This window comes from Tachysurus fulvidraco, chromosome 7, assembly GCF_022655615.1.
Source record: "Tachysurus fulvidraco isolate hzauxx_2018 chromosome 7, HZAU_PFXX_2.0, whole genome shotgun sequence".
NCBI classification, from domain to species: Eukaryota; Metazoa; Chordata; class Actinopteri; order Siluriformes; family Bagridae; genus Tachysurus; species Tachysurus fulvidraco.
In genome coordinates, this window is record NC_062524.1 from 20,950,496 (window position 1) to 20,973,853 (window position 23,358).

The 23,358-nt window shown below is 38.6% G+C and overlaps 1 long non-coding RNA gene across 2 annotated transcripts; it reads right to left on the reverse strand.

Moving 5' to 3' along the window:
- Positions 1 to 4,832: 4,832 nt before the first annotated feature.
- Positions 4,833 to 12,011, reverse strand: LOC113660677. Of its 2 annotated transcripts, XR_007143412.1 has the most exons (4): positions 11,937 to 11,995; positions 10,668 to 10,768; positions 9,672 to 9,827; positions 4,833 to 5,991 (listed from the first exon to the last, which is right to left on the reverse strand). It is a non-coding gene; the product is annotated as an uncharacterized LOC113660677 (long non-coding RNA). The 2 variants fall into 2 exon arrangements; XR_003444852.2 differs by lacking the exon at positions 4,833 to 5,991 and having other exon boundaries at positions 7,640 to 9,827; positions 11,937 to 12,011.
- Positions 12,012 to 23,358: the final 11,347 nt, after the last annotated feature.

The window sequence follows — 23,358 nt, forward strand, 5'->3', positions numbered from 1 at the left end:
GCAACTCACCTAACTCTAACTCTAACACTACCCTTAACACCAAAAAACAAATAAAAAAGGGTCAAGTGTAGGGTCAAGTCTGTCATTATTATAATCCTATCTATGTGGGTCTCCATCAAAATACTAGTAAATATATCATGCCCAGATGCACAATTCTCTTATGCTTAAGCTCAGAAACTAAAAGGAAACCTCTCTCTTAGCAACAAGAGTGAGAGAGAGAGATAGATAGCACCTCTTTCTTTAATTACCTTTCTTCAGATCCTTACGTTAATTTCTTTTTGACATTGTGCATTAGGATTTTTGTCCTCTATCAGTCACAGTGCAGAAGTATCCCATTAGCACCCTGCAGCTTTAAAAAAAGTACCATGTGGGTGTGTATGGAAATGTCAGATCGAAAGCTTTGGTCTTCTCCTCTGACAACACAATGAGAAAAAGTGGCTCATTAGTGAATGAAGCCAAGGGCCATTACACAACTACATCACATTCCCAGGTGACTATTCGGCCTTGGGCTTGTCAATACTTCACTCCACACCACACTTCTGGGACAAACAGGGGTTCTTATAGGAGTGCTAGGAGTTCCTCTGAGGGTGTGGTGTGGGTGGCTGCATAACAGTTTGATTTAATGGTCTTGAGACCATTAAATGGGTTCATTGTGTAGGTGATTATGGCAACAGCACACGGCAGGAAGCTCCAAAAGAAATTGAGGTGGGTTAATATTTAGGTAATTGTGCACAGTTCACTGGTGACAGTAAAGGGCATGTGTGACTTTAGGAGCTAAGTTGGTATAAAGTGCCTCCAGGTTACAGTAATTACTTTCTCATGCTCCATGTACTGGAGTAAGTGAGTCAAGTCAACATCTGGCTCAAACCCTCTAAGCACAGAAGCCATGGGTGATATTTTGGGTGTAGATTATTTTATAAAAACAGTGTAATGACTGTTTGCTTGAGTGTGTTGGTCATTTAAGGGGTGAAAAAAAGATCACATTCACATCATCAGCAGAAATCTTTCAGTAATAGTACAGATGTCATTTATTATAATTACATTTGTGGTAGTTGTTAAAAGGATCAGAGCTCTAAATTGGTTTCTTAAAACTTCCAGTTAGATTTGCATGGTCTTTATTTCATACAAATGATTCTTCATGATGGGGTGTTTTCAAGACCCCCATGTTAAGTACTGGTGGGTCTGAGTTTAAAGACAGCTCTTAATCCTCGAATATTTGTCTTGAAGTAGAAGCTTAAGCTTAGTTTCATTTTTACATCCATGAAGAGCCTGAGGATGATGCTGTATTGCCCATGCTGATGCTGAGATTGCCCATTACTGATACATGATTTATGAAAAGTTAATTACTTTAGATTCATTTAAATACCACTTTTCCCCATCAAATCATTAATTCACAAACAATTGTGACTTCACAGTACACTATATATATATTACTATATACAAATGAAAACTGCTTTATCTCACTATTAGAGCTATGGTGACTATTTTCAATCATACTCACTTGCTGTGTGTTTCCTCAGCTAAAGGTTTTGCTTTAATACATGCAGCTGTAAGGTCATAAAGGGTTGTTTGCACTGCGTCCCATGACCACCAGAGCAATCCAGAACAAGCCCCTGGTGTTTTCACCACATGACGTCAGATCTTCGAGTTCCCAAACAATTTAAAATTCAAGGCTATGTGGGTTGGAAAAAAGATTCTTTTTGTTTTACAACATATCCTTTATATGCTTTGATGCGAGAGCTTGTGATTAGTCTTTGGTTTGGTAAGCACTTATATTTTGTGAACTGTATTTAAGATGCCATGGTTTGAAATTGAGACTTGTGATGACCAAGTTACAGCTCGGCTCCAGGAAATGATAGCCCTTACTTGAAGTCCCACCCAGCTTTGTTTAAGGGATTTGATCAGTCACGAATGATGCCATGTTATAATAAATGGCTGTAATTCTATAGTAGCCAATCTTGATAAGGGAAACTGTTGCATAGCTCTGTATAACTGAGTAATAATTGTCTTCATGGTTCTCCATATACTACCTTTTGTACCTGTTTGTACAAGCGCACAACAAAACCAGCCGATATTAAATTCCCACCAGCAGACAGTCCAATTGTGTAGACGTTACTCTGTGTGAGGTAGGTGTGTGACAGTATGATGCAATTTAAAACTTCAGGTGTAGTGATTCTCTTGAAAACACAATAGATTTTTTAAATAACAAAATATCCAGACAAAATAAAACCTCAGAAAATAATATTTGAATTACAACAATGCAGAAAAGTCACATAAATTGATTGTGATACCATTATTTTTTATTTTCACTTTCTCATAATTATTAATTGAATTTTACATGTAATGAAAGTGTCTAGGTTTCACAAGTGAGTTCCTATTTTCTTCAGATGTGATTTCATTTCTCTGTTAAATTGAATTAAATGTCTATATTTTGTTGAAAATTAAATAATCACAATTACCACTGTAGCATGAACAGTGCAGGGATTTTGCATGTATAAGGAAAGCAAGGAAACAGTAAAGGAATTGCATGGACTAATTCACCTCATATCTAGGCCTCTGATAGTTTCAGGATCTAGCCCAGACTTTGGCCATGTGCGGTTGTTTATGTACGGTGTTTACGTGTCTTCCCCACCCTTATTTACTCCTCCCCGCCTCTGCACACCTGTTCCTCATGTGTTAATTACCTTGTGTATTAACCATATTTAACATAAGCATTGCCTATGGTGGCACGGAATCCTTGTTGTTTCTTTGTCCCTGGGTCTGTATTTATCCCCACACTAATTTCTGCCACTTAAAGACTTAGCAGGATAACGTCAGCCTGGACAGGCTTTGTTGGAATATTTTTTTTCCCAGACTGTTTTTCTGCCCTGTTTTTCCTTGGACTTTTTTTTTGTGTGACATTGCTCCGTTTTTGTTCGGAGAGGGATGCTGCTCCGCTTCCGGTTTCCCGCGGAGGACGTCGCCTCACTTCCTACCTGCAAAGGATGTCACAGCCCAGTTTTGCTTTGTTTTTTTCGGTGCCCTGCGACATCACCCCGCACCTGTCCGTCGAAGGACGTCGCTTCACTTCCTGGTTTCCCGTGGAGGATGCCGACTCACTTCCTGTCTGTGGGGGGTGTTGCAGGCCTTTATGTTTTTGCCCGATGTTTATTTTTTGCTCCGTGGCGGAGGATTTTTCCTGACCTCCCTCCCATTCTGGTTTTCGAGATGTAGGTCTGGCTGCAGTGTGTCGGGGGTTGTGCTCGGCCCTTCTGCGTGGCTGTGGACATTGCTCGGCCAATCTGTTCGGGTGTGGGCGTCGCTCGGCCCTTCTGCTTGGCTGTGGACGTCGCTTGGCCCTTCTGCTCAGCTATGGACGTGTCTCGGCCCTTCTCCTCGGCCGTGGACTTTGCTTGGCCCTTCTGCTCCGTTGTAGAAGTCGCTCGACCCTTCTGCTCAGCTCGAGGGGGGTGGTACTGTCAGGATCCACATGTCTGCCAAGCCCTTGTCTCTTCCTCCTCGCCTCTGCACAACTGTTCCTCATGTGTTTATTGTCTTGTGTATTTAACCGTGAATCCTTGTCATCGTTTGTCATCCTTGGTCTCGTCTCTTGTCGTGTCTTTGTCCCTGTTTTGTGTTTTTTAGTTAATAAATCCAGTTTATTTTAGCTATCCTGCATTTGGGTCTGTTTTTATCCCTGCGTCACTGACAGATAAGTCCAATTCAAATTTCAATCATACCTTTTACTGTAGGAAATGAATTGCATGTACATGTATAACTCCTCCAGCCTAGAGACCAGAAGAGTCTGAGACCAGAAGAACATTCCTAAGCTAAAGCTGATGTAGAGAATTATCCCATTATCCCATGAGATAAATAATAAACATATAGTATTTTAGAATCAAAAGAAAATAAATGTAGAATCTTTCATAATCTGGCTGATGAGCCAATGTTTGCTTAGCAATTAGGCCTTGAGGGACATATGAACCATATCCTCTTAATTTAATTGAAAATGTCTGTGGGTGAAATCCCCAATGCCATTATACTATATGTCAAAGCACAGTGAGGTACATCTACTGAGAAAATGTTAGTTAGTTAGTTATGAATGCTCTTTTCTTTGCCTGTCTAAAAAGAAGGATTGTTCACACAGCACATATTACTCCGAGGTGAAGGGCCAGGAAAAATCAACTTGTGTTATTTGCTCTTCGTGCAGGAATTAATCAGACATTTGTTTGCTATAGTTCTCTACTATACTGTACATTTGGTAATGCCTAATGTTTGAAAGCTGCTCAAAGCAAAACTTGGCACAATACAACTACATTTTGATTTATAGACTAATTACACAGTACTACTGTATGCAATCATAAAATAATAAGGAAATGGGATTCCAAGCTGCTGGCATTTTGATAGATTCTTCATTACAGGTAAATATTGTATTAGAACAATAAGCATTAAACTTTATTTCCTTGAAAGTTGGTATTCACTTTAGTCTGAAGTGACTATAGTGCTCTAATGGCTCCTTGTGTTGTTTTAGTGATACTCATGTTTCGGGTACCACGTTATTTGATCACAAATTCTCATCACTGACTGCATTGTTTTATATATATATATATATATATATATATATTTATATATATATATATATATAGATATATATATAGAGAGAGAGAGAGAGAGAGAGAGAGAGAGAGAGAGAGAGAGAGAGAGAGAGAGAGAGAGAGAGAGAGAGAGTGAGAGAATTATAAACACAAATACCACCAACAGTAACAGCATTTTAATAATACAAATTATCTCCATCCACATGAAAATACAAATTGAATTGAAAAATTTGAATCTCATTAGCCAATGATCATCACAGCAAGCGCTTTTTCATGTACAGGTGATTACAAAATACTGTCATTAATCAGTCACCTAGGTCCTTGTTATGCTTATTCCCAAGTACAGATTGGTTTTGGCTCTGGCATATATTCTAAACTTCTTCCTGTGTGAGTCATGTGAGAGAGTAAGTGAGTGTGTGTGTGTGTGTGTGTGTGTGTGTGTGTGTGTGTGTGTGTGTGTGTGTGTGTGTGTGTGTGTGTGTGTGTGTGTGTGTGTGTGTGTGTGTTGCTGTCTTAGCTGCATTATTGCAAAGCTTCACTTCAAAGCATTGAAAGCTTTACATTTTAGCACCTAAACCAGTGGTCTCCAATCTTATCCACAAAGGGCTGGTGTGGGTGCAGGTTTTCATTCCATCTTTTAGTAGACTCTGGTGTGGCTTCTGCTTGGTTGGAATGAAAACCTGAACCCACACAGACTCTTTCCGGATAAGATTGGACACCGCTGACTTAAGACATCATCCAATCCCCCAAATTACCAACTCTCACTACTCACAATGATCTACACTCATAGGTGTCTAAAGACCTTATTTGATGTTTGGGACACCACATACTATAGTATGTAGTATAGTAACATTTGCAAGATAATATTAAAATATACTGATCCTGTTGTGGGTTCCATAAAGGATTGTCTTCTGAGACTTATGTATAAAATAAAATTTTCTTAAAAATCTAAAGCAGGTTCAATGTATGACACAGAAGACAAAGGAGTTCCTAGAGTTGTTTTCAGACAGAGAGAATTTAGTTTTCTCAACTGTTAACTATAAATAGCCTTCCTGCATGTATAAAAATACATTGCTAAACATTTTTGATTAATTCTCTCTTGTCTGTCCTGCTGGAGTGCATGGAACTACAGGCAGAATCTGGAATTTGTCTGTTCCACTTGTAGCTGCACATGTCCCATCATGCTGATGCAGTAATCTGTTAATGCTTCTCACATGCCTGAGTTGATAGCTCAGCTAACTTTTTTTCCCTAACTGCCTCTCATATATTCATTCCATGTAGCTCCATCCTTTATTCTCACTTTCACCTTCTTAGCTTCGCCTTTTCCTACCATTTCTTAGAGGGATGTAGAGTTTGTGACTTCACTTTAAAGGTGTTTCTGATTCTGACCCCACGATTCCACAACCACATTGAAGACCTAAGGTGGGTTTCAACAAATGAGAGATGACTTAATGGCATGAGTAATGGCTGTCAAAGACATGTTCAAATTTGCATTTAAATAAAGAGAAAATTGTGCAAGTGTTTTTTTTTCTTTCAAACATTTTTTTTCCAAGGCAGTACATTTCTTACTGCCAACTAGCCTAGAGCATAAAAAATAGGTGTAAATTCCAGTTGAAGCATACAAACAAAAAGTGTTTCATAACATGCCAAATATTGTAAAACTAAAATTACATTTGTGGTTTCATTAAAATTTACTGTACAATATAATAGATCTATAAATTATTCAGGATATAATTTGTCAATAAGAAGTTTAAAAAATAAATAAATAGCTTAAGGAATAAATGCTAGACCCTTTGTATGGGAGGAGCTATAAATATTATTTAAAATGCCTGTTTCTAATTATCATTTTATCATCTAGCAATCAGTTGTCACATTCCAGTATTTCCTAAATTGACTTGTAACCTAAACCTAAACAGCTTTAATAGATTAATATATTAAATTAGAATCAATACAACTGTTGTGGTAGATACAGCTTATCTTGAAAATACTGGGCATGAGGAGAGAATACACACTGGAAGGGATGTTAGTACCATGTACACACACTCCCAAGTCTAAAAGGACATTGGGATAACATACAAAACTCCACACAGATACTAACCATATCAGGGTTCGATGCAGAGACCTGGAACTGTGATACAACATATGAATGCTAGCTGCTCATCAATCATCCTGCATTTGATTTTTATTTCAGAGTAACTTAATTAATTATAATATTCTTTTAGGGGGCCACGGTGGCTTAGTGGTTAGCACGTTTGCCTCACACCTCCAGAGTTGGGGGTTCGATTTCCGCCTCCGCCTTGTGTGTGTGGAGTTTGCATGTTCTCCCCGTGCCTCGGGGGTTTCCTCCGGGTACTCCGGTTTCCTCCCCCGGTCCAAAGACATGCATGGTAGGTTGATTGGCATCTCTGAAAATTGTCCTTAGTGTGTGATTGCGTGAGTGAATGAGAGTGTGTGTGCCCTGCGATGGGTTGGCACGCCGTCCAGGGTGTATCCTGCCTTGATGCCCGATGACGCCTGAGATAGGCACAGGCTCCCCGTGACCCGAGTAGTTCGGATAAGCGGTAGAAAATGAATGAATGAATGAATGAATATTCTTTTATGACAGTGATCACATTTAGTAGTAACCAGTGTAAACTAATGTTACATACTATTTCATTATTTTTAAACTGAAAAAATATAATATAATATAATAAATAATTTGCTACAGGCCACAACACTTAACTGCAATCTCATGTCTCTTCTTAATTTTTTACCTATTTTTGAGAAAATACTCAAATAGATGCATCAAAATTGTATCGTCATAATTGGAGATTTTAATTCAATAATTTTTTTAATGCTATTTTCATGTATAATGCCAAAAATCAACTGGAGAATTCACTTCCACTCCACCCAAGGAAAAATATCAGCTTAGAAATTTGGCTCAAAAATGTGAACAGATCAGTATTTGGAGTGCTGAGGTACATTTTTTCCAGTACAGAAAATATCAGTTCAGTATAGTGGAAACTAAAAAAGAGAGTCAATGTTTGCTTGTACACAATATAGAGGAAATTGAACCAAACAAAATGAACAGGAAACCCTTTTTACTTCAATGCCACATCAACACTTGATTTCTTACATAAATTCAGGAAGTTTTATCTGTCCCTAATTCAAATATTTAATGTTTCTCTTCAATACTTAAAAGAAATGTACTGAATGGCAGTTATATTTACTAGCCAAGCACTCTTAACTCTTGGCTAGGAGTATCACTTCTTGCACAGAGAAGCTACTTGAAATGTCCCTTCTGAACATTTGGCAAAAGCCAACACAAGCTTAAAAATGCAGATAAGCCACACATAAATCAAAACTTCTCAATGTGGTCAGATAATTTAAATTAAATAAAATATGTTAATGAAGATAGATATTCTGCAAGTTCACAACCCCATTTGTTAGGATATGAAACTGTGTTGTATCTCATTCAGTGTAATTATTTGGCATCATCGGAGTAAAAAATAGTTTAAATAAAAGTGGCATGAATGAATCTGCTCAACAACTGCTTATTTGCCCACTTAAAGCCTTACAGGGAAAAGGGATTGGGATAAGAGTTTGATCTTGTGACAAATGATCAGGTGACAGTGTTGCCTTCAGGGGATTATAGAAATCGGAGTCTAAAACACAAGAGTCGCAGACACTCCAGATGCTAACTGAGGTTTTTTTGGACTGGACAGTTTGAATGGTATGAGTGAAAACATATGATGCAGGTATCAAAGAGATCTTGTGTAGGAAAGGTTGTCCTTGACATCTCCTCAAAACTAAATAACTGATTTCTTGATTTGTCCATGATTTTTCTCCAGTTGATAAATAGTGGTCAAGCTACTCACACTCTAAAAGTTGGGCTTAAGGTTTAACATACACCTAAACGTTTAATCTCAGTTTTTGCAAACATTTCATGTTACCATACATTTATTTGGGCAGGTCAATTAGGGCATCTACTTTTCATAGCTGTTTAAAACCTTCAAAACCTTCCGTGATGAAGGAAATCTGAAACCTATCAAATATTTTTGGACTACACTGAAAAAGAGAAAGAAGTCTTCCAGCAAAGTATTCTGAAAAGTTTGTGGATGCCTACCCAAGGCACTTGATTCATGTTTTAGCAATTAAATATCAACTGAGCATTTGAGGTTTGAGGGCCTTGCTCAGAAGCCCAGCAGAGGCATCTTGGTGGACCTGGCATTCAAACTCACAAATTCTGATCATTATTCCTCCCCTTAACCACTACCACATAGGTACAATATACTACCACCAAATACTACCAAAGTGTATGTAAATGACTGAAACACTGGAAATCTGCAACAGTAAATAAAAGCTGAAATTAACTTGTCTATTTACTTTGTCTTAATTAACTTTGTATGGAGAATTTCGGCCTCCATAAATGCTTTCCAGACCTGGTATGTGACCTTTATTCCCCTGTCTGATATGATGTTGTCTGGGATTAAAAGACATGTTGAAACAAATGTTTTAAAGGTTATTGGATATGACGTGTAATGAGCTGGTTGGACTTCTAGAATCTTTATTTGGCTAGTATGGTAGGATGTCTTGCTTTGCAAAGGATGGCAGATCTTTGATGAAATGTATTGCAAGTTGAGACAATGGATATGTGTAGAACTGGAAATGGGAGGAATTTGCCTGATGGGAGAGTATGGAAGATCTGCTTGGGGGTTAGACAAGAGTTTATTTGATCCTCCCTTTAAAGGTTATGTGAAAGCTGCTATGGAGCTGACATTGCAGATGAAAAATCAGTCTTTAACAAAAAGAAAATTGAGAAAATTTATGGTTTTTCTTTTTTTTTTTTTTAACTTTTATGTTATTCTGTAGAAACATTTGTAGGATGTTTTTGACATGATGAATGTCTTGGATTAGGGAACTGGGGTATGTTGCCTGTATAGGTGATCATGACCTTCCCAGAATGTCCCTGAGCAAATCTCTAACAAATACTTGTTAGGCAAAGCACATGACCTTATTACAACATATTTACCGTGCTTTTACTCATTATTTGATCAGATTAGGATTATAAATAAAAATGCTGCAGATAACAGACAAGGAAGCTTGATGCATCCTTACCTTAAAAGTGTGTCTATGTAATTAACCATAACTTGCTAATATATAGATGCTAATATATAGAAAGTGATATAGGTCTTGAGAGTAGGTTGATCACACAGTCATAGAGATTGTGTCACGGTTAGTCACAGGCGAATGCGGATCCATTTGCAGTTCCTCCTTTAATAAGCAAAAAACAGGAAACAAACAACAAACAAGCAGGCAAAAACAGATCAGAACACTGAGCAGGACAGGGAACAGGAACAGAGACATAAATAGACAGCACAGCGCATACTAACAATGACTCAAAACAGGGAAATGAACAAAGCGGACTACATATAGTGAACAAGAACCAATCACAAGACAGAGACAAACAAAGACTAAGACAAAACACCTGGGGAAGAGATTGAGTGCAATTAATGTCCATGGTAACAAATAGGTGGGCGGGGTCAACAATTAACAGCAGGGAATGACAACAGGCAGAAACAAAGGAGAACACGGACAAACTCATTACAGACTGTGTGGTTTGCTAAACACCTTGAACTTATTCTTAGATCCAGAATAGCACTGAAATGAAGGCAGGTATTAGTGTTGAGCACGACAGACTCTTTTTCAAGAAGAGTAATAAGATTATTATTATTATTATTATTATTATTATTATTATTATTATTATTATTATCATCATCATCATCCTTATTATTATTATTAAACTTAGAGACAGGAAAAATTATTTTCAAGTATAAAATTGCATCAGATTATATATTTAGAAGACAGAATCAACAAAACCAGTTAAAGAAAAAATGTTAAAGATGAGTTTTAGTTTGCAGGATTCGTAGGAGGTCATATGTTGCTACTCTGCTGGCTAAACTCAAGGCAGCACCAAACCTGACTTAATCATCTCCCTGTCAACATTTCTGACCACCTATTCTCAAGACTCAAAACAACACTGCTCTACGAATCTTTAATCCCTCCCTCTAACCCCTAAGGTAATTAGAATCCAGCAGCAGGCTTGGAACTCACAGTGTACACCTTGTTTCGGACCAGCTACCCGGACTTTCCGGATATGGCAGGCAAGGTTCCTTGTTGTTTCAGTTCCTCTTTATCAACCCATCTCTTGAGCTCTGCATAAGGAGTGCAAGAGAGAGAAAGAGAGAGAGAGAGAGAGAGAGAGAGAGAGAGAGAGAGAGAGAGAGAGAGAGATACTGTTGAGATGAAGTCTTAGTTCAGGCAGACATTTGGTTCAGTTAGCAGTCCCCTGAATAGCTTCTAATAGTGCCTCAATCAATAGTGTGTCCTGAACAATTTTAAACAGGGCACAAATAGTACCACGGATAATTGTGAATACATATCTACACTAATATTACACGATTGGTACCTGGTCCTCAGTGTTAACTGTGCATGTGTGCATTCTGTTTCAATTTGTAATGATAACCATTCATGTAATTTAACTCTTCACCTTTAATACATTCTTAAAATACTCAGAAATACTCTTCCACTGCATGGTAGAACAGTTTGAACCCAACTCAAATTCTCCTGGCCTGGCCACTGAATTAGTCTTTTGTAAGCACAGTATGTCTTATTTTCTCCATTCCATCATATCAGCCAGCCCTTTCCCTCTAGCAGTCATAGTGCCAAGATAAAAGATCTGACTGTCACTTCTACTCCTTACAATTCCTCCTCTAGACATGACTTCCTACTTCCTTCTCCTTTTTCAACTAACAATAGTTTTCACATTGACACTGCTAGTCAACAGTACTGGTGGTGGTTGTAAGTAACCCAGGCTTTCAATCTGGTTTGTTTCACAGATTTGATTCAGCACATGTTTTATGCTGGATATCCTTAATAATGAAAGGCCTCCCATTTTATCCAGATTTGGGATTGGCACTAAGAGGGCACTGGGTACTACATCATTATAATGTAACTATTTGACCTGTTTTTTAATGCCCTGATTTTTGCATTCATGAACCAGAGGGTCATGGGGAAGCTGATTCAATTCATTTCAATTCACATTTATTTGTTTAGCACTTTTAACAATGGACATGGTCTCAAAGCAGCTTTACAGAACATAAGAAAAATAACACAAAAAGGTTAATATTATACAGAAATTAATATAATACACAAATTCAAAATTAATAGTAGACTTTTATTAGTCTAATATTTTAATGTGTTTGTATTTATCACCATGATCAAGCCTGAGGTAACTGAGGCGACTGTGGTGAGGAAAAAACTCCCTTAGATGGAAGAGGAACTTTGAGAGTAACCAGATACAAAAGGGAAACTCATCCTTACTTGGGTGAATCTGGTTGGCTCAACTGGTTAAGGGTTGTTCATCGGAGGACCGGGGTTCAAGGCCCAGCACAGCCAAGCTGCCACTGTTGGGCCCTTGAGCAAGGGCCTCAACCCTCCCTGCTCCAGGGGCATTCTATCATAGCTGCCCCTGCACTATGACCCCAACCTCCTCAGTTGGGGTATGTGAGGAAAAGAATTCCACTGTGCTGTAATGTATATGTAGCGATAATAAAAAGGCTTCTATTCTATTCTATTCTATTCTATTCTATTCTATACTAAAGATGCAGTCCGACAATTGTGTATCGATGAGGAGGTTGTTGTCCTCAAAGACCACATCTAGTTGGTGTCTCCTCATTGAACGTCCAAATACCCCATGAAACAAAACCCAACCTGAGCTGGTACAATCTCTAGATGCCTCAGGATCCTCACACAGTTGGCTTCATCTCAATGAAGGTCCGAAATCTTCATGACACAACACAACCTGAGCTGGTACAATCTCTGGATGCCTCGGGATGGGTAGAAAAAGAGAAGCAGTGGACAGAAATTAGTGTAGCTGTTGCTCATTATATTAGCAAGCAAAAAGTGATAATGTGCATTTGATCAGATCTACTAGAGCACAAGATTTTGTGTAAATATTATGTGTATGCCTGACAAAAGAGATAGGTCTTTAATCTACATTAAAAAAAATGCTCTACCACCTTTAGTAGACTTTGATATTCTGGAAACTACCAGAAGTCCTGAGTTTTGTGATCTTAAAGAGTGTGACAGATTGTAGTGTTTCAGATGAAATCTATTACATACATCCATTAGATGACATGGTTAGATACTGTCAGGACTCTGCCCGGATTTTGGCCATGTGCCTTTTTGTTTATGTTTCGGTGTTCACGTGTCTGCCCCGCCCTTGTCTTTTCCTCCCCGCCTCTGCACACCTGCCCCTCATGTGTCATGATTATTATTAGTATTTATTTAAGCCGCTTTGCCTTGTGCAGAGTGGAATCCTATCGTCTTCACGTCTGGTTTGTCTTTGTCCTGTTTCGTGTTTTATTAGTTAATAAATCCTGTTTTTGTTTAGCTGTCCTGCGTTTGGGTCCGTTTTAATCCCACGTACACTGACAGATACATCCATTTAGACACTTTTACTTAAGCAGCAGTACAGGTAAAATTAACAGGTATCCAGTGAAGAGATGATAAAATTGGGATTATATGATCATTTACATTTACATTTACATGTAAATGTAAATGATCATATAATATGATCATATATGATATGATATGATCATATATGATATGATATGATATGATCATATTTGTTCGACCTGGTAAGAACTATTAAAATTAAACACCGAACCCTCCCTGCCTACGGGCTTGCTATAGGGTCTAAAGAGATCATTTAATTTTTAATTAATCCCCTTTACCTTTTCACATGTTCTCATATATTACATTTTAGTTTTAATGTAATGATTATTTTAAGTTTTAAGCTAATTTAATATAAAATATTTTTTTTTTATCTAGCTTTCAAAATCAAAACTTTTATTTAAAAATATGTTTTTACAAAGTTTAGTAAAGTTAGTACCGCACCTGCCGCATCTCCCGAGCGCCACCAGAGGGAATGTTTGCCGGAGTATTAATCACTTCCGCAGTACACTTCCCATAACCACCTGGGACTGATTACGCCGCCACCTGGTTCCAATTACACACTTCCTATTTAAAGGAACTTGAACTTGACCTCGGCGCGAAGTCACGACTTCTTCCGGCCTGTCATTCTGAGCATTTTCTTTCCGGGTTTACTTGTCTGTGTTTTGATCTGTTTCTGTACCTCTGTTCCCGATTGTTTGCCACCTGCCCTGACCTTTCTGCCTGTTATTCTCGACTCTGTCTTTGCCTTGCCTACGTTACTGTCTCTGCCGTTGTTTTACCCTGCCTGTTACGAGTGTGTTTAATAAATACTGCAAATGGATCCTCAGCCTCACGACACCTCATTGGACGATGCCAAGGTGCAAGCGGTGCTCAAATGGCCACGACCCCAGACCCTCAAATGCCTCTTTTCCACCGGAAAGAACCGGGTGCTGGTTCAGAGCTAGCGCTAGTGCTGGTTCAAAGTTGGTTCCACTGGCGAACCTTCTAAGAACCGGTTTGCCTTTCCACCGGCTAGAGAGCCATCACAGCGCCGAGTGTGACGTCACTGTATACGTGTCATGTGTCCCAGCAACGTTAGCACAGCAGCGGCAAACACAACAACAATGGCGGATGTTGCTTTACTGTTAATGCTCATGGCTTTGCGAACCTACATTGGCATCCAAACGCGGCGAGTAAAACGTGTACGTGCAGCTCCGTGTAATCTGTATAAACGGAGGTTGTAATCGATAAATTTTTATCGATAGTTATTTTATCGTTAACTCAGAAAAATGTTAGCCTTAGCATGTAGCTACCTACTATCATGTGTGCTGATAATGTATCATATTGTGGTAAAGTAAAAATGTATTAAACATTAGTATACTTCTATGTAAGGTTCATTATCAAATGCGCTAACAGTAGCCCTGCCCACAGCTCCTGACGCAAGCAGTTCTTAAGTCTAGACCAGCAACGTTTTGGTGCTACTTAAGAACCACTTTTCCTGGTTCGGAGCCGGTGCTTTGGCGGTCGAAACAGAAAGAACTGGTTCTAAATTAGGCTCTGGCTCCGAACCAGCACTCGAACTGCCTCGGTGGAAAAGGGGAAAAAGAGCTACAGTGGTTCCTCGGGTTCGCGAATTTCTATCGCCGCTTCATTTGAGGTTTCAGCACTATAGCTGCACCGCTCACCTCCATAACAAAAAAGGCAGCATCCCGTCTGACATGGTCACCCAAGGCAGTTGCAACCTTTCAGCTCTTAAAGGAGCGTTTCACCACGGCTCCCATTCCCCATTACCCTGATCCTACTCAGACATTCATTGTTGAGGTAGGCGATTCCAGCACGGGAATCGGAGCGGTCCTCTCACAACACCAGGGACCGGCCGACAAAATGTTCCCGTGTGCTTTCTTCTCCCGAAAACTCTCGGCATGAAGACAGCTTTCGAGGAATGGCGGCAATGGCTAGAGGGTGCCCAGCACCCCTTCGCGGTCCTAACCGACCATAAGAACTTAGAATATCTACACTCTGCCAAGCGAATGAACACGTGCCAGGCGCGATGGGCAATGTTTTTTACGCACTTCCGCTTCACCGTAACCTACAGACCTGGGTCCAAGAACACTAAGGCCGACGCACTCTCCCGCCTAGACAATGAGCCCGAACAACATTCACCTGCTGGACCCATCATCCCCGAGACTCAGATAGTTGCGCCCATTCAATGGGATATAATGACTGAGATTTCTCAAGCCAACGTGGTGGCCCCGCCTCCTGCCGACTGTCCACCCACCAAGGTCTATGTGCTGGAGAACTTCCGCTCTGCCCTCGTAGACCTCATGCACGCCTCTTCAAGCTCCGGCCACCCCGGCATCTCGGCCACAACATAGCTCGCAATTTCCCGCAATTTCTGGTGGCCCTCGCTAGCCGAAGACGTAAGGGATTTCGTGAGACACCTCCAAAGCTTCGCACCAGCTCCCAGCCGGCTTGCTACAGCCTTTACCGATCCCACTACGTCCCTGGTCCCACATAGCAATTGCTTTCATCACCGATCTGCCGAAGTCCAACTACACCGTAATCCTCACGGTTGTGGACCGCATGCCGCCTAATACCTTTGCCCAAACTGCCCACCACATTCAAAACAGCGGAGACCTCCCTGAGGACATCATCTCCGACCGAGGCCCACAGTTCACGTCCTGAGTCTGGTCCGCCTTCTTTAAGCAATTAAATGTAAATGTCAGTCTCACTTCCGGTTACCACCCACAAGCCAACGGCCAGACCGAACGCATGAATCAGGAGCTCATCCGCTTCCTCTGCGCATATTGCTCAAACAATCAAGCCAACTGGAGCAGGTACCTCATGTGGGTGGAGTACGCGCAGAACTCCCTCACTAAGCCGGCCACCGGCATTACGCCGTTTCAATGTATCCTAGGGTATCAACCACCTCTCTTTCCGTGGTCCGGCAAGCCATCAGATCTGCCAGCCGTGGATGATTGGTTCCGCAGGAGCGAAGAGACCTGGACCTGGACTTCGGAGGGCCATCAGTAAGCAAAAGCTCCAGGCCAACAAGCACCGCAGACCTCATCCCAATTATCAGCCGGGGCAGTGGGTGTGGCTCTCGACTCGGGACATCCATCTGCACCTGCCCTGCAGAAAGCTCAGCCCCAGGTACATAGGTCCATTGCCGATCATAAAACGGATACACCCGGTGTCCTACTGCTTGGCATTGCCCGCGTCATACCGCATCTCTCTGACGTTCAACGCCTCACTCCATAAACCCGCCAGTGATCCGGGAGGAGCACGAGAATGGCCTGCCAAACCATCTGTGCCACCACCCCTGTGGGTCGATGGCAAGGAGGCTTATCAAGTTGGGAATGTGTTCTCTCTGGTTCTCATTACAATAACATTTCCTAAAGTCATGGGCTTCCCTAATAAGTATTTTGTGAAAGCATTGTGGAAGAGACTAACTGCCTTAATTCTTTCAATTCAATTCAAGTTCAATTCAAGTTTATTTGTATAGCGCTTTTTACAATAGACATTGTCTCAAAGCAGCTTTACAGAACATAAACACAGAGCAGAAGGTAAACATAATTAATGATAAAGGAAATAACGAATAATAAAAGAAATAAGAATTAACAGAATAAAAATTCTAGATTATTATTCTTCCTGGACATGATGCTACAAGCTTGGTGTATGTGGATTTTGGAATCTTCTGTATTACACTATGCTCTGTCTTAATTTCTACAGCTATTTTCTCATCTCTACACTGATATCCAATTGGCTCTAACTGGGATATTTAAGGACATTTTTACCCTTCAGCCCAGGGTGAAGTCTTCAGTACTCTTGAACAGAGGTTTCTAAATGACGTTTCTGAAATTAAAATCTTGAAAAAATATTTTGAAAAAATATCCACACAGCAGTGCCATGTTTCCTCTTATTGAAATGCTTGGTTTTATCAGACCAGAAGAATCTTGTTTCCGACAAATAACAAGATGGCATTTAGGTTTATTTTTCTTTCAGTAAACTCTAAGCAAGCTATTTTCATGAGGAGTCTGGCCCACATAAGGGCATGATTGTTGCTCTGTTGTCCCACTGGCAAGTTTTCCCATCTTTATGTAGAACTGCTGGAGTTCTGTCAGAGTGATATTTGGCTTGTTGCTTCCCTTTCTGAAAATGCCCTTATGTTGCATGTACTGTATGAGTACTGACATGCATATTTCTTGGTTTTCTCAATGTCTTGTTTTGTATCTTTCTCTCATTTTCTATCAAAGGGATCTCCACCTGGTAGTTGGACAAAGTTGTTAGAGTTCATTGCTCATGCCACAAAGCTAGGCCAGTAGTATAATAGCAGGGCTTTTCCCTAAAACCAGCAAAGTTGGCAAAGAGAGACACACAGAAGGCACACACCTCAACTGGGGTGGGGATTGACAAGGGGTGGGATCAAAATTCACAAAATAAATATTTAAAAGACTGCATTAGCTAGGCTTTATAGATTTTACTCAGCATTTTAACAGTAAATCCTGGAACACCAAAACTGCCAAAAGAGCAGTCTTTTAAAATAACAACAGTAACAACAATAACAACTATTTTTGTTAAGTCTTTGGACTTTCCGATTTTAATTGACACTCTCTGCTGAAAAACTGCTCTTGACAAAGCCAAAAAATGTTGACTGATAAAAGGTTAAATAGACCTACAATAAAGTTATAAATTAAACATATTTAAAAAATGTAAATGTGAATTGGTCAGCGAATAAAAATTAAGTTTGTTTAATTGGCTCTACTGTGTTGGTTGGGGAGATAAGTTATCCAAAAACTGGGAAGTGGGCCTCATTAGGGAAAAAGTGTGAATACATCTGCCCCAGAGTTAAGTTTAAGTCGAGTGCATTGCCAAGACACAGCCTGATTTACTTTGGAACAGGAACAGAGCATGGTTGTAATCACAGTGTGGTCATTTGTCATATGCTGATCCATGATCCATGGAGTGCCTGGCATGTCTAAAACATATAGAACAGATTATTATACTATTACTATGTCAAAACATGACTTTACATTTGAGAGGCACTTAATATGAGTTTTCATGAAGGATTTTGGGTGCTCATGCTTTACAAAGTCTCCATTCATAGGGGACATAGACCATGTTGGAGAACATACACAAATGAAATGTAATCCTAACCCTAAGCTTGGTATTGGGATACAGTAGCTGTTTGTGTGAAGCATTGCAGAATGAACCATCTGTGTATAAGTTGGAATTAATAACAAATTCTAAATAACAAACTGTATATTTTTTTAAAATAAATTGGGGAGATAAATTCACACAGATACCAAGAATTGTTAAAAAAAAAAAAAACCTCAGTGTCAATAAAGTCATTACAAGAGATCAATTCTATAGAGGTATCTTATTAAACTTTTTTTCAGCACTAAATCGTTTTTGTTTTCTATAAGGAGAAAACAAAAACGTTTGTTTATATAAGGAGAAAAGGATGAGACAAAAATTTGCTCATTTTGAAATGTTTGTCTAATACTATTCTAAAAATGTTAGAATAGGAGTGGTTTACATTACAGTGATTAATAGGGAAGCAGACAGTAGCATGCATTTAAGGTTTTTTTAATACTGCATATAGGTGCAGCATGTTGTAGAGACTGTATATTCTTCTGCCACTGCATGACTTAAACCCAGTCCAGCACTTACTGGATTAAGTAAAGACTAAAACCTGCAGTTCATGTTTCAGGGGCTTTCTACCACAAGACTAAATGACTCTCTTTCTAACTCTCTCTCTCTTTTTCTCTCTCTCTGTATGGGTGTGTGCATTGCAGTCTGACCCTCGCTCTGAAAAAGAGCCAGCAATTTATTTTAATCTAGGAATCAAGGCAGAATGTTGATATTTCTTGTGTTGACTTATCAGGCAAGTAGCAATTCCTGACTTCCGAACTTTGCATCTACTTAAATGCATTTGGAACAGACACCTTAAAAAATAGAGGGAAATTGTTAATAAAAACTGTTATGTTAAGTCATTTTAACTCTTTTAAACTCCTTTGTCACAGGCTTTAAATCATATATTGATGTGGTGAAGGATAATAAATAGATACTCTGATCGGTGTCACAAAGAGAAATCTTATGATGAAATGCTTTTCCTCCATGCCAGAAAATTATTGTGTACTCAGAAAACATCTGCTGACCATGTCAGGTTAGATAATGTGTTGAACTTACTAGTGTGCCATTTCTCCTTTGAGGAAATTTTTGCGGTTGCAAACTACATTGCATGCCGTTTAAGTTATTGTTCATTTAAATGTTAAATGGTGGTACACCTGTATTTACTTTTCCTAATTGCATCTAATTATAGATCATGAACATAATTGTGTGCTCCTAGAGCACCCCATCAGATTAACAATAACTGAATAACTAGACATAATTGTAAGTCTAATTACTAGTTGTAATAATGTAGTAAGGCTGTAAATTCAATAAACAAACCTTTCATTTTGGTACATGAAAAGTTTCCCTGGAACTGGTATATATATATATATATATATATATATATATATATAAAAGCCGGTACACTTATAATGCATGATTTTATGAGCTGCAGCTTCCTTTTTGCTGTTACTCAAACACACACACACACACACACACACACACACACACACACACACACACACACACACACACACACACACACACACACACACACACACACACACACACATTCAAGAAAAGGAATGCTGTGTTCATGTGTTATGAACACCCTGTTCTGCCTTAGTGTTTCTGACAGCCTTGACAGGAAAAAAACAAGTCTCAGCCATAGCATCGCTCCAAAAAGAGCAGGACATTGTGGACCTTCCAGGCACCACTGCTGGAAATGCTTAACAGTGTATTTGTCTGCCAAGGGAAGTTATATCAGATTCAGAGATTTTTTGATAGATTCCAATAATGATGGAGCAATGAACACTGTTTAATTTAATTTATGTTTAATTATTTGGAGTTCTTACTTTTATTATAAGGAGCTGTGACCAGACAGAAAGACAGAGAAAGATAGAGAGACAGACAGACATACAGAGAAAGACAGACAAATAGATCTGTCTACCAGAAGTGAAAATCAAAAGAATTCTTAGAGAGAAAGTCCTACTTGTTGCTCTTTTGTTATAGCTGCTGTGACACAAAATTTCTTTTTAAATTTACTCTTCTCTACTCTATCATACTGTACTTTTTTTCTGAAGTTTTGTCAAGAGCCTAACAGAAAATTGAGGAATGTGCCAAGGGCCTGCTGTGTCCCCAGTTCTAACATGCCCCAAACACACTATGCTTATTTCCTGCAATCTCTTGCAAGAGCACTAAAGTAAAAAAAAAAAAAACTTCCCAATTTAGGGCAAACTTTATAGCTCTCTCAATTCAATCCAAATAATCGTTGAAATTTTGAAGAAGAAAAAAAAACTTATTTTAATATATTGTTCCTATATAGCAAAACATTCACAGGGACACTCACATAATTGTTTAATAAATGGAAAATGTTGCAAGTTTTGGTTCCTTCACTTGTACTCCTATGACACAATCCACTCAAATCTATAGTTCCTTGCCTTATAGAGACTGGACTTTGCAACACTCCTAGCAGGTCTTTCACTGCATACCAGTCCTTGTAACTGATCCAGAATACAGCTGCACAACCTGTTCCCAACCCTTTCATTAGCATTAAAATATGGATAAGAACTAATGCCTGCATTAGGATTAGAACAATGATGCTTGCCTGTAAAGCCATAAAACAAACCAGGCCTTTAATCACTCATCAATTTTAACTCAGTGTCACATTCCCTTCTTGAACTTGAGCATCATCCTTGTGATACAAAGAACATCTGGTCCAAGACACTCTATTCACTACACTCAGGATCTTGTCTGTCGTAGCATCTGGCTGTCTTTACTAAACACTTAAATTAGCACTAAATATACACACTTTACTGTTTGTATGTTTCTGTAAATGTCTGATTTTATTCTATTAGGCCTAATACCAAATAAACAGGTTTTTGGATTACACCTCTGAGGGTTTGATTCCTGCCTCCACCCTGTGTGAGAATGTATGAGTTTGTATGTTCTTCCTGTGCTTTTGGGGTTTCCTCAGTGTACTCCAGTTCCCTTCCTTCATCCAAATACATGCATTGTAATCTGATTGTCATAGCTAAATTGTTTGTAGTGTGAGTGTGGGTGTGTATGTGTATGTGGTTATCACCTAATGTTCCCTGGGATAGACTATAGGCTCCCTGTGACTGTGTGTAGGAAAAGTGGTACAGAAAATCGAGCAATAAATGGATCTTCAGCAGCTTCATTCATCGTATCGTCATGGTCTTTAACTAAACAATTTAATTGAATAGGAACAGGACACATCTAGTACATAGAGTAGGCAATGAGATCGCAGGACGAAGATGCTGGAGACAGCAGACTTTTACACTTAATTTCAGATCAGGTGAAATGAAGTAGATACAGTCACTTTTCATTCTATCTGGTGTTTGGCTACATATTCTGGAAGAAAAAAATCACCTAAATATGCAGTCGTAACCACACATAGGTGTACAGAAATCACTTGTTACCTGTTTTTTTTTTTCAGGATTTATCCTTCATTGAATAGCAGGTGCTTAATCATTGCCACAGACATTAGGAACATAATTTCAAGGTTGGAATATAAGAGCTGAAAAATAATAGATTTTTATTCTTTGTTATCACAGTGTTGATTTTAGCCACAAAATGGAAAAGTAGCCTGTGTCCCAGTACATCCAAAAATTACATAACTGGCTAATCACTTGCACTTGTTTTCCCTTATTAATCACTCCGTTTAAGATCTTGTATTTTCTTGCTTAACTTTGGCCATCTGTTGTTGCCGAAGCATGTGCATGTTTGCTTGCCTCATGTTCTTAGTTATGTTTAAAATAATTTTTCTGACGTTTTCTTTGTGTATGTTTTCTTTAATAAACTGCCTGCTTTTGCACCCACTTCCTGTATCTATTATATTTTTTTCAGATTGAAAATTTATTGAAATAAAATATTCTGCATGGTGTCACATTAAATACAAGGGAATGAAGGAAGGAAACAAAACTGTCTCTGTATACTTAACCATGTTGGATTAAAGATGAGTAGTGATCACCATATTTTGCACGCTTGCCCATTTGGGAATAGTGAACAGGACATGAATTTACCTACAGCTCTGCTGAATCCACTAAATTATATTTTCTGGTAATTTTTCAAGCTTTTAGACAAGAACCCTGTCTTAATGTTAAAGGTCTAGGCTTATTTCCATATCTAGCATTTCATGGACTCACACTATATTGTCTACAAGACTTGCCTGGAATCAGTACTTAGTATTAGCATTTTTGAAAGTCCAGAACTCTTTGGTACATTGTAAATAATAAACCGTAATTTTTACACTAATAAACTATCAGCTCTGGTTGGCAGAACTTTACCGTAAAAATTGGCAACTTTGGCAAAGTTTTTGGTTATACAGGATTGCAACCTCTCTGCTGTATATTTTGTTTTTTTTAATGTCTTTTTACGGTTCAAAACGGTCTAATTTACATGTTTATGTTATTATAAATACAGTTTATACCAGTCAAACCTCATTTATATTGTAATAATTACTGCTAATAACCATCTTAGCATAATTACTGCTAATAACCAACCAGCTCAGAACTGTCTAATTTAAAGGCTTATGTCGTAATTATTTTGATTAAAAATTATAATTACTTCAAAAAACAGACACAAAACCATTTCAACTACAGGAAACAATGTAAAATATGTTCAGTTCAGTTAACAATTTTTTATTTTAAATAGCCACTATGAATTTCTGTGAAACCATTATCTTATCACACCAGCTGGTATGTTTAAGAAATATCCGATTCAATTCAATTCAAATTTATTCACAAATTTATTTGTATAGTGCTTTTAACAATGGACATTGTCTCAAAGCAGAACATAAGTAACATAATACAAAAAGTTCAACTATACAAAGATTAATAAGAAATATGTTACCTTGTACAGTTTATAAACATTCACATTCTTTCACTTGAAAACCTGAATCAAAAAATCTAAACCATCAAAACCATCAAGACTTAGACATCTGTGTGGTCCTAAGAACTTTTAATAAAGACTAGCAAGCATTTAATTACAGGTTTGTACCGTAAATTCTATGGTTATTACAGATTTTGTGAAATATGGTTTTACACTGTAGCATTTCTACGGTATGTTATCGTTAAATTTACAGAAATTTTTACAGTGTGGTGTTAAATAGGAAGTTAAGCAACTGACAACGATGAAAGCAAGTCAGAACCTTGCTGTTAACATTATTTAC